General features: G+C 34.5%; 1 long non-coding RNA gene across 3 annotated transcripts; it reads right to left on the bottom strand.

Moving 5' to 3' along the window:
* Positions 1-389: 389 nt before the first annotated feature.
* On the bottom strand, positions 390-16,915 carry LOC111925339 (uncharacterized). 3 transcript variants are annotated; one of them, XR_015284504.1, is made up of 5 exons: positions 15,691-16,915; positions 12,942-13,026; positions 3,857-3,931; positions 2,294-2,573; positions 390-517 (listed from the first exon to the last, which is right to left on the bottom strand). It is a non-coding gene; the product is annotated as an uncharacterized LOC111925339 (long non-coding RNA). The 3 variants fall into 3 exon arrangements; XR_015284503.1 differs by having other exon boundaries at positions 15,833-16,915; XR_002862208.2 differs by lacking the exons at positions 390-517; positions 2,294-2,573; positions 3,857-3,931 and adding an exon at positions 8,304-8,733 and having other exon boundaries at positions 15,833-16,915.
* Between the last annotated feature and the right edge of the window lie 1,157 nt (positions 16,916-18,072).

The raw sequence follows: 18,072 nt of genomic DNA, 5'->3' as shown, positions 1-18,072 counted from the left end.
ATACAGCTGAGCTAGTCACCCTAGGTTCTCTTTATAGTCAATAGAGAAAAGGAGGCACTATTTAGGGAGAAATCCACCTGACCTATTTCTGACACCTACTATAGGATTAAATGAATCGTGTCCTAGAAGTGCTTATTTCTCTTCACTGAGCAAAGAAGGAGCGCAGAAAGACTAGCTCACCTGTAGAGACACATTGAAGAGGTGAGAGGAGCCTTATCATTTGATTCTGGACCTTACTTTAATCAGTAAATGACTAGTTTTACAAAAGAAGAAAAGCTTTCAAAATATGATTGAAAGCCTTGCACTTAGAATATTCTAACTGGTGCCATATGCAATGCTCACTAAGAACAGTGATTTCAATCAGATGGAATGGAAAAAGAACCTGAAACCAAATGGTTTTACACCCCAGAGACTCACTTTGATCATGAAGTTTTGAACAAAACAGAAATGGCATCGAATACTTCCACATTGCTCCTTAGCTTTTACTTTCCTTGAGCATACCACAGCCCTGGTTTTGCTGTAATGAAATATCGGATCAAAAAATTTTGGAAATATTTTTTAAAGGAAAAAACAATAATAAAGTAATATGGATGATATATCAATACATTTTTTCTTTCCCCATATGTGAAGCAATTAGGCAGATTCCACTTAAATTTGTAAATTGCTTTGAGTGTTTCACACTAGAGATTTAAAAAAACAGAGAAAACTTATAATTTATTCCCTAGCACTAATTTTGTTGTATCTTCACTGAAAAAATTTTTCTCTTCTTCTGGAAAAAAAACCCAAACTTTCTACAAATACCTTAAGTCTTGGTAGCACTAATTTTCCATGTTTTCAGTCTTCCCAGTAAAAAAAGATATAACCATCATATAAATATTTTTTAAACTGCCATTATTATGTGTTTTGCTAAACTATCACTTGTTTACTAGTGGGGAAATAAGAAAAGCATGTTGCTTTTTATAAACTTCTTGAACTTATTTTTTCTTTTCTTCTTACTATCTTTTAATATTTATCTGTTGATGACTCACTGCTTGACCTATTCTAATATTCAAAAGCCAATCCCTCAATCCTTTAGGTATTGTACTGCAGCTGTTACACGGGAAAGCAAATTTCAAGGTATATCAATGAAATCTATTGGGACTCTAAGTGTGAAAAAACTGCTAAATGGTCATTGATATTTTTTAAATTAATCCTCTGAATAATAGATAGTCATTATACTCTTAGTAAATTTTTCATGCTCTGTACATGAACTTTAGCAGCTGCACTAGAAATGATACAAGAACTCTGGCTACTGTTAAAAGATAAAAGCTGATTTTGAGTTTCTAATTACTTTAAGTATGATTAACAGAGCTAAATGGCTGGAGCACTCAGATATTTTGAATGCATATAGTTTTCCTAATAAATTTAAAGTTAGTCAATTTCAATTTAAACATACTTGCTTCTTTTAATATTTATTCCGACATGCATATTCATTCCAGTAATTAAAGCTCAAATTTTTGTAGCAGGATTTGGAGTTGGTAATTATTTTAATATGATTGTTTTCTAAACAACATGTGTATTCATAACCACAGTTACTAGTACAGTAGAGTTATACTTAATATAAGAGGAGGAAAGGATAAAGAAGACATAATGTAAACAAAAACCCTAAATTATTCTTTATATATATGTGTGTATATATATATATATATATATATATATATATATATATATATATATTTCTAAAATACCTAAATTTTTCTTTATAAAAAACTTATATTCTTTTTATATATATTCTTTATATATATATATATATATAAAGAATTTAATATAGAGCTTCCAGAGCTTTATATTTTTTACCTATGCTAATAATGTAATCAGTATTTTTGCACTGATTTCAGAGATAGAAATTAGCACTTACTTAACAAAAATATCCATTTAATTCTTTGTAAACAACCATATGTCTAGAAATAATTTTTTCTCTTATCACATGTGTCAGATTTAGTTGCAAAATTTAGATCTCTAAAATTATTTTTGTAGGTATAGGGACAACATAGGTACTAATATTAAGTCTTCATTGGCTATGTTGGCTACATCACCATCTTTCACATCTCTCTTGAATACAAAGATTAGGTATGTAATTCATATATACACAGTTATGTTGAGTTGTCATCATTAAGGGCTCTACATCTTGGAGCTGAACATCATTCCTTAATACATGGATGTTTAGGTTGTATTAAACTGTGCCCCTCCTCCTTTTGTTTCAAAAGCTAAATCATGATAATGACAATAATCTTCTGGAATATGGCTGACTCACCTATAGTTCCCTGGATCCTCCTTCTTCATCCTCTGGAAGACAGAAGGGACATTTATTTTTTTCTAGTCCCCTGAAACCAGCTTATTAAGTAAGCATGTTGCCATTACTTTTCATGGATAATCACAAGTGACCTCACAGTGATGTCAGCTCCTTTAGTGCTTATGGGTATGTGCTACCAAATCCCATAGATCTGTGTGTGTCCAGGTTATTGAAATGGTAAATCTTTCCAGGTTCAGACTTTTCCACAGGTCTCAGGAACCAGGGACCGTTGTAAGCCAGTCTAAACAAAAAAGACCATGATAAAGTAAGTATTGAATATCTCAGCCTTTTCTTTTGTTGCCATGCACTCTGCACCAGTAAGTAACAAACTCACATTTTCTAGGTCTTCCTTTTGCTGCTGATTTATCTATAGAAGCCCTGTTTCGATTTTTATGGCCCTTGCCAGATGCAGATCTGAGTTTGTTGTATCAAGTATATCAGCAGCAAAAGCAAGATTTATCCTGGACTGCACAACCTTCCCAATAGGATAAGGAACTTGTGCTAGGAACCATTACAACCAGGTTTATTTCTTGGACTGTGCCATCTTTCCCAAATAACAGAATTAATGTAATTCATAAAATTTCATATATACAAGTGATTGAAACATTTTTCTATCTGAGTCCCTCTACTCTCTGCACTGTTATTTGCCCTTAAACTTCAACACCTTTTTAACATCATTACCTGTATTTCTTTGTAGAAGGAATGAGAAGGGTACATATATTTTAGGAACATTATTCTGCATTTTAGACCATACATAGCATAAATGATGTCCCAAACATGGCTATTTCCTTGACTGAATAATAAGGTACTAACAATTATCCCTTGTCTAGAAATGCCTGGCTAATATCTACATATGCTACATTAGAAATATTGTGTGTCTAAGGCTTCATTCACCTGCCCATATTAGCTGGCATCTGTCATTACCTGCAGGCAACTGAATTGAGCCCCAGATGCCAGAAAAAATGACATGAGATGAACACTTAATAAGAAATAATGAGATAAAAGAATTATTTAAAAATACAAATCTTTCAAAATAATAACAGCTTTAATATCTTCTTCAGTATCTGCTTTACCAGGTCCTCATTGCTTCATTTTGGTAAGTGCAAATCTATTTTTAACCTAAAAAAACCTGCCATTTTTTAATTTTTTGATTTTGATTTTTTTATTATATCTACGCATTGAAGTAGAACATTTACAGCTAATATGTTTTGAGGGTTATTCTCACTTTCCTTGTTTTAAGTATGAGACCTCCAAAGTCAGAATAACGTCTCTTTGACTACAGAATTTAAAAATGTATAACAAAAATATGACAATAATACAATATATTAGCTGAGTTACTGGTCAAGCATATGAAAGCATATGCATAGCCCCTTAAGTGTATTATATTTTCAGGACAGCTATAATCAGGTAGATTATTTTATATTCAAATGGAACAATTATTTTGTTTAATTTCATTTCACTTTTGGTGTAAATAAATATTCCTTTTTACATCCACAGCAATAAAGTAATATTTTAATAACTTACTTATTTTCATGTTTCCTTTTCCTTATTTAGGCTGGTTTTGCATTGTTTTATTCCTTTTTTGCCCCTCAGTTCTGTCTGAAAAGAAATAAGATTTGGAATCTAGATTTTGGAGAAGACTAGATCTGTGCAGTAATTGAAGTAATATTGAGCTGCTTAATAAGTGTTTCATAATAGAGACTAGTATATTTTTATGTCATGCACTGGACAAGGACTAGAAAGTAGCACGCATGAGCTGTTCATAGTACTAATAGTGATTCATAAGAAAATTAAAGGGGGGAGAGAATTGCTATTCTACCTTAGTATTCTATTAAAATGATAAGATTGCCTCTAAACTTGAATAGAAGGAATTGATTAATGTAGCCCATAGATTGTAATTATTTTTTTCTAAAATAAAGTTATTGTTTATGGGTGTACATTAAAACATTTCTACCTTAATAATATTAAAAATACGTAACAAAATATGTTACCTGATTTTGAAGGTAAGTAGATAAATAACCTAAAAACTCCTAATCTAAGTGTGTGCCTAGTGAATATACTAATAACCCAGACACTTAAAATGAAATAACTGCTTCTACCTAACTGGTGAGCATTACCTAATAGCACCAGACAGATGAACTAATTCCAGAAAAATCTAGAAAGCAAGAAATATTGTGTTTGTACAAGGAAAAAGGAGCCTGTACACTGAAAAGCTGAAAAAATAGCTTTCCAGCTTTTGCTTCAAATCTCTGCTGTTACCTATTCACTACTGTCAGTAGTTGTGGTTTGCCTGACAGACTTACAACTTTTGTTTTCTTTCTACTCTTCCTTCACCAGTATTTACACTGATACAAATTCCTGCCACTTGTCTCTTTACAATATCTCAGCCTTTCTGTTCAATCTGCTGACAGCATTGCTGCCTTTGGGTGTTCATTGTTTTCATACTTCTTTGACGTCTTACCGTCTTTCTTCTCTTCCTACCAAGAAATAAGCAAAAACAACTAATTTAATCTTCTGTTTTCTCTGCCCTTTGGATCAACCCACTATCTTCTAAATGTCTTCAGCATCTTCCAAATTTCATCTTTTTATCCTCTTCTTCAGGCATATGTCGCTTAAATCTTTTGTGTTTATATCTTTTGTATATTTAAATCTTTTGTATTATTTCAGTAATGTTTTCCTTATTCAACATTTCTTGCCTAATCACTTCTTGGTACTATTTGGTACATTTCATTGTCTAAATTTCACTCTACATCTTAAAATTCTACAACAGTCCTTTCTTTATAGGATGCTTTTTATGTACCTTTTAGTTTTGAATGTATATTCTTTGACAGACCCAGTCTACTAACATACAACTCCATGGCTGGTGTCACCACCACAGTTAGGGGTTTTTCAATGCTAGAGTCGTCTTCATGGCATTAAGTTTGCTGGCATCAGATAGCATTTCTTATCTTTATGGAAGGTGTCTCTGGAGATCATTTATCCAACGCCCCTGTCAAGGCAGCATCACCTAGAGCAGGTTATATGCATGAGTGCTTCCAGGTGGGCCTTGAATGCCTCCAGAGAAACATTGAGAGACACGACCCCCCTGGGAGGTCTGTTCCAGTGCTCTGTCACATTCAGTGTAAAGCAGCTCTCCCTCATGCTGGGGTAAAACTTCCTGTGTTTTACTCTCCAGATCTGTCCCTTCTTATATTGCATGTTTAGAGATTCCTCCCTTGAGTGGGGAAACCTCTCAAGGTTACTCCTCAAGGTTGGGCAAAAGAGGTTTGCCCAAGGTCTTTGCTATGGGTGAATAACATCAATCTCTACTTAATAATTGGCTTTGCCAGGTTTAATATAATTGCTTTAATATAATTGCTTCAATATTGCTTCACAGTGCACTATATTATAATAGTTGTTATAGCACTCATACTGTGCAATAAATAATTCTGATTAAAATATTTTGTTTTATCATTATCATAATAAAAACAGCTTGCCCAGAAAATCAGTAAATGCCCCATTACTAGAAGCATTCATGGTCAGATTGGATAGCAATCTGAGCAACTCGATCTAGTTGAAGATGTCCTGCTCATTGCAGGGGGATTAGACCAGATGACCTTTAAAGGTCCCATCAAACCCAAACTATTCTGTGATCTTGTGATTCTATGATTCTATTTCTCTGTCCTCTAATCTTCATTCCAGTCTGTTATATATGAAGACATACACGTCTCTTTCTCTTTTTTAAGTTTGTTCTTGCTGTGCTTAAACAGAAAAATGCACAGAAATCAGGTGAGGGAGCAAAAGCAAGAGAGGTCAGAAAACATGATGGTGCTGTCACAACCTTTTGACATTGTGAGTACTTAGATGTTAGTGAATGTGGTTCAGGTAAGCTTTAAAGTAAGGAAAAAAGCTCTCACAATTTCTTCAGTACTTTTGATCTACGTGCTGGCCATTTTAAATATGTTTTCTGTTGTGCGGGTTTTTAAAATTTTTTTGCAAAAATGCAAAGACATTTATACTTGCTGAATTGCACAATACTCAGTCATTCAGCAACTCCTCCTTCAGTGACATTTTGCCTGGATATGCTCGTTATCACCATAGTAACTGAAACCCTTCCTTCACCCAATTCTACATGTGTCTTCCTTTTCTCTCATCCTTTCTCTTGCTTCTTAGGAAGAATTTATATGAATAAGCTGTTATATTACAGGAACAGTTACATTTTGTGTATTCAAAGTAATTGGCATATTTTCACTCACTCCACAAATTTAGGATAGGCTGTTTTTTAACTTTTTACATATGTGTGATCAATAATCACTTGTCTAACTATTTACCAATATTTTGTGATTGGCTTGTAACTGAAAGATGTTGTCTGGCACATCAGAAAACATCTCAAGCAAAAAAAAATGAGTTCTACAAAAAAAGTGGACAGCAGAAATTGTACTCAGCCAGCAAATGGGAACAGGCTGAGGCAAAAGGTAAGATACCTGGTAAATTACCAATGATTTACACAAAGAAGTGCATATACCTATGCATCTAAAATAATATTAGTAATAACAATAAAAATATATTCCAAAGTTCATGAGCATTCAGACACAGTTGTCTCAAGTGAACCTTTTTCTGGATTTTCCATCACTTCAATGTAATGCATAGACATACTGATCACCTGAAAATTTTTTATTTTAACAATTATTGTTTCTCATGTGCACCTCAATTATGTGAATGATTTCACTTCTCCCAGGAAGAATATTTTTAATTTATTAAAACCCCCAAGAGTAGATGAATTACATAGAGAAATATATGTCCAAGGAGAAGACCTTCATACTACTGTTGTTCACTATTTATCAGTTAGTGTCTTCCCAACGTTGAAATACAGAGTCCTGCCCCAGAAAAACTGTCTTGATGGAAGATTATTTTGACAGACTACTTTTAAGTATTCCATCTGAGGCAAGGCTGATTAAGCACTCTCCTGGGATATCTTGAACTTCCATGAGAACCTGCATGTCACTGATTGCCTAATATTAGTCACGAAGCCAAAGGAAATAGCAGGAAATAGTGATCAGATCTTTCACAAAACTCTGAAGCACAACTTGAAAAACAAAGCTATTTTTCAAAGGTTGAATACATAGCCTGTGTCAGAGGTCATGACAAGATGGTTTTTGTACCCACACTGAGAGAGGCTCAAGGTTACTAAGGCTTAATTTACAGTGCCTGAGAAGGTGGAACATGAATTGAAAACTTAGGGGGTTCAGATAATCTTTTTTCTATGTCACATCCATAGTTCTTCCAGCCATCTGATGGGATCATGTAGGAAAGTCAATAACAGTTTTACCTCTTTCCTTTCCTTATGATAGCTCCCTACCTACAATCCAGATCTGTCAAGAACTGAGCTGGCACCCCAGTCCATATCTTGTCTAGTTATTCAATGATTTTTGAGTGGCTCCCTTTTCCATTACTGAGGTATTTCCCAGGTTTGCACTGGTCCCTGTTCAGTCTACCAATTTGGATCGAAAATCCCAATATTGTCACTCTCTCCTGTCTTCTCCTTGCTAGCTGAAGCCTTGGGATAAGCATACATGAAACACACTTTCATGATGGTGGCTGAAGCTTCCTAGCAGGTACAATTCAGATCAAAAAGTCATAAGATCTGGACAAAGATCAAGTTCAAAACCTCCTTACTTGTAAGGAGAAACTTAGATTAGATAAGGACAAAGATCAGAATTAGGCAAAATGAATGGGTTGATTTATTTATTGACTTAATTATCATTAGTAACAGGTAGACAGACAAATAAAGACAAAACAAAAACACTGAAAGAAAGAAGCTTTTTAGTTATATTAGATGTCTATATTATGATGGTACAAGGTACTGTGGGAGTTTTTTTCTGTTTATCTCTCAAAGGAAAAAAAATCCTGACCTTTTACTGAGACAACTATCTCTAAGGCAGCCAAAAAACATTGAGAAGTACAATAAATTGCTTATTTACTTTTGGGGTTGCCATGGGTTAAGCCCAGCCAGCAGCGAACATGGACACACATGCTCATACTCCAACCCTCCACTCCCATCCTCTCCTGGTGGAGCAGGGCAGAGAATCAAAAGCAGAACTTTTAGGTTCAGACAAAAACAGTTTAATAATTGAAATAAAGTAAAATAAAGTTATATCAGTAAATAATAATAATGAAAATAAAGTGAAAAAATCAGACCAAGTGATGCACGATACAATTGCTCACCACCCACTGACATATACCAAATCCTATCCCCAAACCCTAATTGGCTCCTCAGGTCAACTCCCCTGCATTATATACTGAACAAGACTTTCTATGGTGTGGAATAAACTTTTGGGAAGCTCAGGTCTTCTGTCCCAGCCACACTTCCTCCTGGATTTTGTCCATCTTCTCACCAGCAGAGCATGAGACACTGAAAAACTCTTTAATTTAGGGTAAGCATTACTTAACCACAACCAAAATATCAGTGTGCCATCAGTGTTATTTTTATACTGAATGTAAAACACAACATTGTACCAGCTACTAAGATTTACTCTACCCCAGCTAAAACCAAGATGGTGATAGATATAAATAGGAAGAATATGAAACAACTGAAAAATAGAAAAAATCAAAATTATTGAATTTCAAAGGAACATTAGATCACTATGCTCAAAAATGTAGTTAATAAAAATATAATAAATATTTGAAAAATATATAGACTTCTGGAAAATTGAAATAGTTTTCCTGTATATATTAAATTATTTAAATGCTACTAATGTTGCAGAATATTGACAGAAAATAGTCTAAATTTACATGTAATACCAGACTCCTTTATATGGATCTACTTATTCAGAGAACTGGATCTAAAGTGAGTCATCTTAAACACAATGTATTATAAATATTTAATAAGCTTTATAAGCATGGAAATAAATCAATATAAATAGGAATTAATCACCTAAAATCCATGTTTGGTATATTTTCTTGTGAATTCTTTAAATCTAAATTGAAAATGAGTCCTATTTTCTGAACTTTTACTATGATCTTGTGCTCAAGGGGAAAATAAGTATTTATTCTGTTCTATAAATACCTCTAATGTTCAGGGTTTTTTTCCAAACCACACCTCCAAATAAAATGGAACACTATCAAACATAGGAAAAAATGTTTCCCTATTTTTTTTAATTTATGATTTCATGAAGCTTATTAGCTTATTTATAAGCTTATTTGTTATGTTGGAGATTATTATTAGCAGAAACAATCAGAATAATTTTAGCAAATTAATGCATATACTATAGTGCATGTGGTACAGGAGATCAAATTCATTCTTTTGCTTCATCATGGCAATGGCTTACCTTGCTTAATTAGTCCCTAGAGAAAATTCTTACAGGTAACTGTCAGTAGACTGTGTTTGACTTTTGAGATTATGCCAGCATTCATTGTTCTTGACAGTGACATAATCAAGTTTTTCCTCCTAGATAGTAATGCATTAAATCACTAAAGGTACTTGCATGTTTACGGGATATGGTTTGCATATGGAGATATTTTTTTTTCCTTTGGTTATTCTGCCCATTCTGCATAAGAGTTTGTTGTTCTGCATTTATGTTCACTTCTAACTAGGAATTTGTACAAGACGATTCTTAGGAAATAGAGTTAGCAAAAAAATTCCAGCAGTTTTGAGTGGTACCCTTTTTCTTTCAGGAAAATATGATCCTTGTGATTTTAGGCATATTTTATCATGATTCCATAAGTTGGGCAGACTCCAAAAATCCAAATGATGTGTGGAGATACACCATGTCTAATGAGGGCTGGGTTTAACGGTCTGTGTTCAGAATATTTTATGTGCTTCAAGTAATGTATTTTGATCAGGGAATGAAAGCAGTGTGAATACATTAGGGTGAAATTTTAAGGATTCATTACACGCAAATTTTTTATCTTCAGCACTTACTTTTTTCCTTCAAAATGGACCAGCTTTAGAAACTACTTCTTTTCCGAGAAATAAAATGTTTCGCTTTCTCCCTCACCTTGGCTAAGTATTTTAAACATCCACATAATCTGAACAAAAATACTCAGACTCTTTGAGTTGCCCCGATATGTTACAGTCTGAAGAAAAACAGTGTTTGTTTTGCTTAATTTTTTATTTAAATACACTGGGTGTTCCACTATTCATATTCCCTAGAGTCTCTTGTGTTTCTCTCATAAGAGTACAGAAGAGCAAGAATGATAGTCTGAAAACTGTCGAATTGTAAAGAGAAATTAAAATATTTTAGAATTTTTAAAATAAAATAATTAGTACTTTAAATGTTATTTTGAACCTCTGATCATTTGTTTTTTGGTTAAGAAATAATCAAAAATCCTATGAAATAAAGCACTTATGAAACCTAAAGCCCTCTTTTCCATATCTATCCTTCAATATTTTAAATTTTCCACTCTTCACCTCTTCTCCCTTGCTTGTGTGAAAATACTATATTTGATTGGATAAAGAACAGAAAATAAAGTATTTACTATTCATTTATGAAGGGTTTAATTTTTAGTCAACTATTATTATAAGTATTATAATCAGTGATCATTCTAAAGAAAATACAGCATTTAAAAAAGCCTAGAAGTTAATCAGGCAGCCCATCTGATTGGTGACATTTGACAGTTGTGATAGTCTATATAGAGCTGATAACAATCAATATGGAAATACATAGAGAGAATCTTAGAAGATCATGCATTCTCTTAAAGTAAATCTGAAGACATCATTGCCTTAATTTGCATTCTCTGAAAATGCTTCACTTTCACTGAATAAAGACTTTTCCACATCATGAGTCTATTCTATTCTGACCTTAACAAAAGTTTGGATGTCCCAGCTGGTACAAGATAGACTGTATGTGAGTTGTTGTCTTTTATTTAAAAGACAACAACTTTAAAGTATTTTTTAAATTTTTTCATTATTTAGAATATTTCTAACACTACTCCAAATACTTTTATTACCATCATTCATCAAAACTGAATTTTCTATTAAGACTTGACCATACCTTCTCTGTTTCAATAAGTCAATTTACTCAAATTTCATGGGAACAATTCTTTAACTGACTTCATTACTTGGGTATCTACATAGGTGGTTTCTGCCTCTTTGAGAGTTTCAGAAGTTGTTTTGAGTTGATTAAAATACCTGGGAACATATGCCTTAGTTCTACATCACACCTTCCTTCCTAAATATATCTGAACATGGTTTACTTTACAAGACAAATGAGGCAAACTTAATTGCCAAACTGATTTTAGGAAAAATGAGAGCAATTGTTTAGGTACATGGAATTTTGAATTGAGTTAGGCAGCAGCACAAACACTTCAAGGTATAGGCTGGACTTGTAATTTCATCTTCACTGGTCCGGTGATATGTCAGTTTAGTGCCATAGTGTTAAAGGTTTTCTCAAACAACTGGACATGAAGATTTAATTCTTAGTTATGCTTTCTCATAAGTCAAAATTGTCCACAGGCACAAAATCTAATATGTGATTAGTGCAACCATGTTCTGATATATGTTTAAAGAAAAAAAAAAATATAAAATTCCACATTCTTTACATTATTAAACATTCAGCTTCAATTTATTTCAATTCCAGAAATGGAAATATTATTCAATTCCCTGCAATAATTAACAGTGGGAAGAAAATGTCATGCATAGAGCTGTAATCTTGATACTGGTGTTAAAGGTCTGCCTGAGTTAATGAATACAGCTCTGATGACGGGATTCAGGAACAGTTGAAAAGAAAGTAGAAAAATAAATGTTGCATATACATGGTTTATGATTTGCTATAATAACTGTTTTGAATGAGAATGAGAATAATTCTGAATGTTGATCCTTTCAGTACACCTAAAATTTAATATTTTCAATTTTTTCTGTGGTAAATTATTGTAACTAAAGCTAAGCTGACCTGGTAGTATATATTTACACATTTACTGAATACAGATAGGTAGATAGGCTGTTGTGTCACTTCTCTCACTTTTCAGAATAACACTAAAATTACATGATACAACTCTAATAGGAGCAGCTGAATGCATGATTCTAATCACAGACTAACCTTTATCAGAATACAAAGCTTTAAAATGATGAATTCAGTTCACAGGCATTGATGCAAGACTTTTTCAGCTATTCTGCTTGGCATAATGAATTTAATTTTTTTTTTATTTATTAGACTGAGCAATTGAAAAGCAGGTGACACTTAGCCAAAATACTTAATTTTTTCTTGGCTTTGAGTGAAATATTAAAAACTCACAAAGACATCACTCTGAGCCTTATAAGTGGTACTCTGTTTTAAACTATTAAAGGAATCTAGTCATTTATGTATTTGTCCAAACTGTAATAAAACAGAAATAGTCATCTTTAAAATAAACATTTTCCAGCTCTGCATATTACACCATAAAAATCTCCATCTCAGTTGATGGTGTTCATTCTTAGAGCTCCGTTACATCAACTTCTGTGATTTCAATTTGTAACTGTATTATCTTGCAATAAGCACCACTGGTTACCCCTCTGTAGTATATTCTGGAATGCTATATTTACAAGAATATATGTTGTTGTCCCACAAATAATGACTGTGTAGCTATGGTTAAAAACATAATGTTTTTTGTTGTTTTTTTGGGGTTTTTTTTGTTCCAGGTAGAAGATACATACTCTATTGATTCTGGATAGGAGAGTGGATTCTTCATTTTATGCTCCTTTGAACAGTTTTGGTTCAGTCCTTTTTTTCCTGCTATTCCTACAGGCATAAATGAAGAGATAAAAATAAAGCCACAGTAATACAGAACAGGAAAAGATAAATTCACATCCTTTTTTTCTGAAAATATAGGATCATAAGTTACTATACTGTCCTTTGGTGTTTTTCATTATAGTGAAACTGACCTTTCTGAATAAAAGGGTTTCTTTCTCCATGTGTAATATCCAATGCAAAGGTAAAAATAATTAGGAATAATTTTAGGCATTGGAACCCATGACCATAGCACTCCAGGAAGGGGACAAGTTAGAATCCATGTGTTTTTCAATGCAGGTATTGTTCTGGAAGCTTGAAACCTAACTGAGGGGGGCACCTGGAAAGCGGCTTTATCTTGCAGCCTTATGGTGCTTCTTTTTTTAAGAAATTCATACATAAAATTGTAACTAACCTAATGTCACTTGTAGTTTTAGAGGAAAAAAGGGATGATTAAGGGTAACTAAAAACCTATCCAGAAGACATGTTATAAACCTTTATATTACTGAGCCCCAAAGGACAAGGACAGAACAGCATCACCCAAAGAGAAGGTGAACTGCGGGCCTGGCTGATGTGTAACAGATAAGGTTTTATTGTTGCATAAAAAAAAGTATGAGGAATGAGTATGATGACTAAACCCCTGAGCATCCATACTGCACAATTATCCTCTTCCTTTCTAGCTCTGAACTGCTCCAACTTTCTTTCTACTAGGGCCACTTATGATCAAGAGAGATGCCCACACTTAATGTGGTTAATTCCACTGCAGAGGGAGAGGTTCCATATCCATTCCTAGATAGATAGGCAGGTGAGTGGATGAGAAGAAAAGAAAAGAAAAGAAAAGAAAAGAAAAGAAAAGAAAAGAAAAGAAAAGAAAAGAAAAGAAAAGAAAAGAAAAGAAAAGAAAAGAAAAGAAAAGAAAAGAAAAGAAAAGAAAAGAAAAGAAAAGAAAAGAAAAGAAAAGAAAAGAAAAGAAAAGAAAAGAAAAGAAAAGAAAAGAAAAGAAAGGAAAAGAAAAGGAAAGAAAGGAAAAGAGAGGAAAAGAGAGGAAAAGAAAAAAGAAAGGGAAGGGAAGGGAAGGGAAGGGAAGGGAAGGGAAGGGAAGGGAAGGGAAGGGAAGGGAAGGGAAGGGAAGGGAAGGGAAGGGAAGGGAAGGGAAGGGAAGGGAAGGGAAGGGAAGGGAAGGGAAGGGAAGGGAAGGGAAGGGAAGGGAAGGGAAGGGAAGGGAAGGGAAGGGAAGGGAAGGGAAGGGAAGGGAAGGGAAGGGAAGGGAAGGGAAGGGAAGGGAAGGGAAGGGAAGGGAAGGGAAGGGAAGGGAAGGGAAGGGAAGGGAAGGGAAGGGAAGGGAAGGGAAGGGAAGGGAAGGGAAGGGAAGGGAAGGGAAGGGAAGGGAAGGGAAGGGAAGGGAAGGAAAGGAAAGGAAAGGAAAGGAAAGGAAAGGAAAGGAAAGGAAAGGAAAGGAAAGGAAAGGAAAGGAAAGGAAAGGAAAGGAAAGGAAAGGAAAGGAAAGGAAAGGAAAGGAAAGGAAAGGAAAGGAAAGGAAGATAATGTATATCCCAAAAGCTTCAGCACTTTAATTTACAGAGAGTTACATTGAAAGTGCAACTAAATCTGATAGTGACTCTGTAACACTGGCTTTCCTAGACCTGCAGGTCAATTCCCTCTTTTTTCCCTACATGCGCCTGTGTCAGTAAATCACAATGCTAGTCACATAAGACAGTTGTGCTATGGGACTTGCGTTTGAGTTATTTCTGAACAACATCCAGTTCAAGAGACAGGACCACCAGTCTAAATTTAAAAAATAAGAATTTTCAGCTTTTCAACACTGAGAAGAAGTGAAATAGTTAACAGAATTCTATATGGCATTTGTTTTTTGAAGTTTGCTTTGAGAGAAAAAAATAAAAGGTGGATCAAAAAAATAAAATTAAATCTTCAAAAAACAAAGTACAGGTGAAGTACTACTTCAGGCCAACGTGGAGATTTATAATATGATAAAAAATTCAAGGAAATATAATTGCTGTGGAGTCTGATTTGAACATTTCTATCAAGATACATTTAGAGGGAATAAAGAAAAGCTAAGAAGAGGAGATAAAAAGTGAAATCTTAGGAAGAAATAGATAAAATGCATTTATCAAGTCTCTTGGTTCTATCTAGATCAAGTGATAAAAGATCTTCTTTTCTTAAGAGATACCTTGCCTTACCTTGGGAATAAATACAGGCTTAATAGGAGCAATGAGTGAAATCTAGCATATGAGCACCCCTCAGGATTATTGATTTGGTTTACATGATTTCACACTCCAGGCATTCCTCCTTGGAGATATTTCATAGAAAGAGTATAATTAACCAAGAGATGTTATGGATAACCTATTTAGAACTTAGCCACAAAAGCAAATCTATCCCTGTCTTTGCCAGATTTGTAAACAATCCTAGGATGTGTTTTCCTTATTAATATTGTTTCTTTCTCTTTTTTTCCTCTTTTTTCCATGAAAAAGGCTTTAATTAACAATTCTTATTTAAAGACTTCTTAGATTTTTTTATACAGTTTTACATCTAAAAGAAGGTCCAGAGTTTTCCAAATGCTTGATAGGACTGCTTGTCCAACAGCAACAAATTTGCCTGGACTGGAGTTAAACAATGTTTAGAGAATGCAAGTATCAAGCTGTCATGGGGTGACTTTACCTTTTAGGTGGTTGTGAGAGCTAAGGAAGTTGAAGTTGCTGGGGACTGATGGGAGTCTTTTGTCCTGACCAATTATCGGTCATTACTGGGAATTGACAGCAGTTTTGACCATTGAAAAGTAGGATCAACTTGTGAACCCTACCTTAAAATGTAAAGTCAGGACACTTTTGCGCTCTTTGTTTCCTGGCTGTGAAAGGTAACAGAGCTCCAGGCCTCCCGTTCCCTGCCCAGGCCACGCGGGCGGGGACTGGGCTGGGCCCAGCGGCTCCCAGCCAGGAGATGGGGCCTGAGGGGCTTGCCCCGGGCTCTGGCTTGGCTGCAGGTTTTACTGTGACTAAATTCACTAGAGACTGCCGAGTGAAGAAAGAAAGAGGCTCTGAACCTGCGGCAAGCAGAAACAGCAACCACACTCTCCAGAGCAGCCATGAAGAATCTTCCATCGCAGACAGCTCCAGCTCCTGCTCCGGCAGAGATCACAGAGCCATCTACAAAGCCTGGGCAAGATTTTAACTCTTTCATTACCCAGATGAGACTTGCAGATTAATCCTTTTATCCAGAGAGAGAAAAAGAGAGTAATCAACATGAAAAGAGACTTTATAAAGTATCAGAGACAGAAAAGAAGCTTCAGAAAAGGTAGAGAATAAGGAGATGCTTTAATTAAGATGAAATATTTTTCTGTTAAAGCTATGGAGATGGACAATAAAGTCCTGAAAGAACTCCTTCAATTCATGATAGAGTATGTAGGGAGGAATGGAGTGTTCAAAGTGTAAATTTTGAGTAAAAAGTAGAGTAATTGTGATACAGTGAAGTGCTAGAAGATTTGAAGCCTTGGGGGGCAATGAAAAACTGTTTTCCAGTAGAGCTCATAGAAACAGATGAAGAAGACTTTTGCCTTTGAGTAACTCATCCTTAAAATGCCATCCCTAAACTCGTGGCCCATACACACCTCAGAGTGATGTGAAATGGGAGGAGTGAACTCTGATAACAGCAGCTCTGGGCAGCTGACATCAGGGCAATGGAAAACTATAACACAGATAGTTTTCTTGTGAGAAACTCCATAAATTAACAGAACGAGACTTCTGTTTCTCTACAAAGACTGGTGAAATGACAGTAGCAGGAATTGTGACTGTTTTAACCATCAAAGTTCCAAAGTTTTTGTCTCTGTTGTCATGTGAACAAAAGAATGGTAGGTAGTGGAAGATAAAAAGAGGTTTTCTGGAATTTTATTCTGGTGTTCTTATTATTGTAGTTTGTTAATAAACTTTCTTTATTCCTTTTAAGTTTTATGCCTGTTTTGCTCTTGTTCTAATCCATATCTCACAGCAAGAAATAAGTAATTTTTTTAGTTACTAGTTTAAAACCACGACACAAGCATAGTCATTCTTTAATGTCAGGATGAATGATAGATGGTTCATTGCCCCACAATGAAGTATCAACATTCATTATAATATTTCATTTTTGACTTGGCAGTTCTTGATTCTCTTATCTTTTTCTTTCTGCACAGAAGGTATTACAACCAAGAGAACTTGTAAAACTGTACTTCGAACTAATTTTAGTTTGTTCTTTCTCTGTGTTTTTTGATACTTTATATTAAATTAGTATTAAATGCCAGTCTAATACATATTAACTTTATTCTGTTAAGAACGCTGACATCAGCAAGTGTCCTAGAGATCATCTCCAGTTTCTGTTATCAGAAAAATGAGGCACACATTGAAAAATGAGGCACCAAGACATCCAGTTGAAGGTTCATTTTTACTGAAAAGGATACTGAGCAGGCTACGCTCAGCTCAGAGTGTAGCCCCAAGAAGTTCTCTGCAAACTTTGATTTTTTTCTGAAAAAACTTATGCATTAATTCAGCATAGTGTTTCTTTACAAAATTTTTAGTTGAAGCAGTAAAAAGTGAGCTCTTAGAGATTAAGGAACAAATCTCCTTTCATGTTATGCTCCAAATCTTGCTACAGGCAAAAAGCAAACACACTTAATATTAAAAAACCCCAAGAATTTTTTCTTAGCGCAACTGAAATATTAAAATGCTAAACAAAGATTTATTAGTAGCCCATATCTATTTATTGCAGGAAAGTTTAAAAAATTAAAAATATGATTATATCCAATCCTTTTTCTGGTATTATGCTGATCCTTCTGCTGCCCTTGGCTTCAGTCACAGGAGCGACTACAGTGTGACACCACATCCTGAGCTCTTCTCCAACAGGTACATTGCTGATTTATTTTTTTTCATTCTAGGATCTGCATAGTTTTCTTTAACTTGCGTGTGAACTGACTCCACACCTGGCTCTACATTCACTGGTTTGCAAGCCCATGTTACATTCAAATTTTCTCTATATTTCATACATATGTATATGGTACATTAGATCCTTGTTCTT

Source organism: Cyanistes caeruleus, chromosome 3 (genome assembly GCF_971803275.1).
Source record: "Cyanistes caeruleus chromosome 3, bCyaCae1.hap1.1, whole genome shotgun sequence".
NCBI classification, from domain to species: Eukaryota; Metazoa; Chordata; class Aves; order Passeriformes; family Paridae; genus Cyanistes; species Cyanistes caeruleus.
This window is presented reverse-complemented; position numbering and strand designations above follow the sequence as displayed.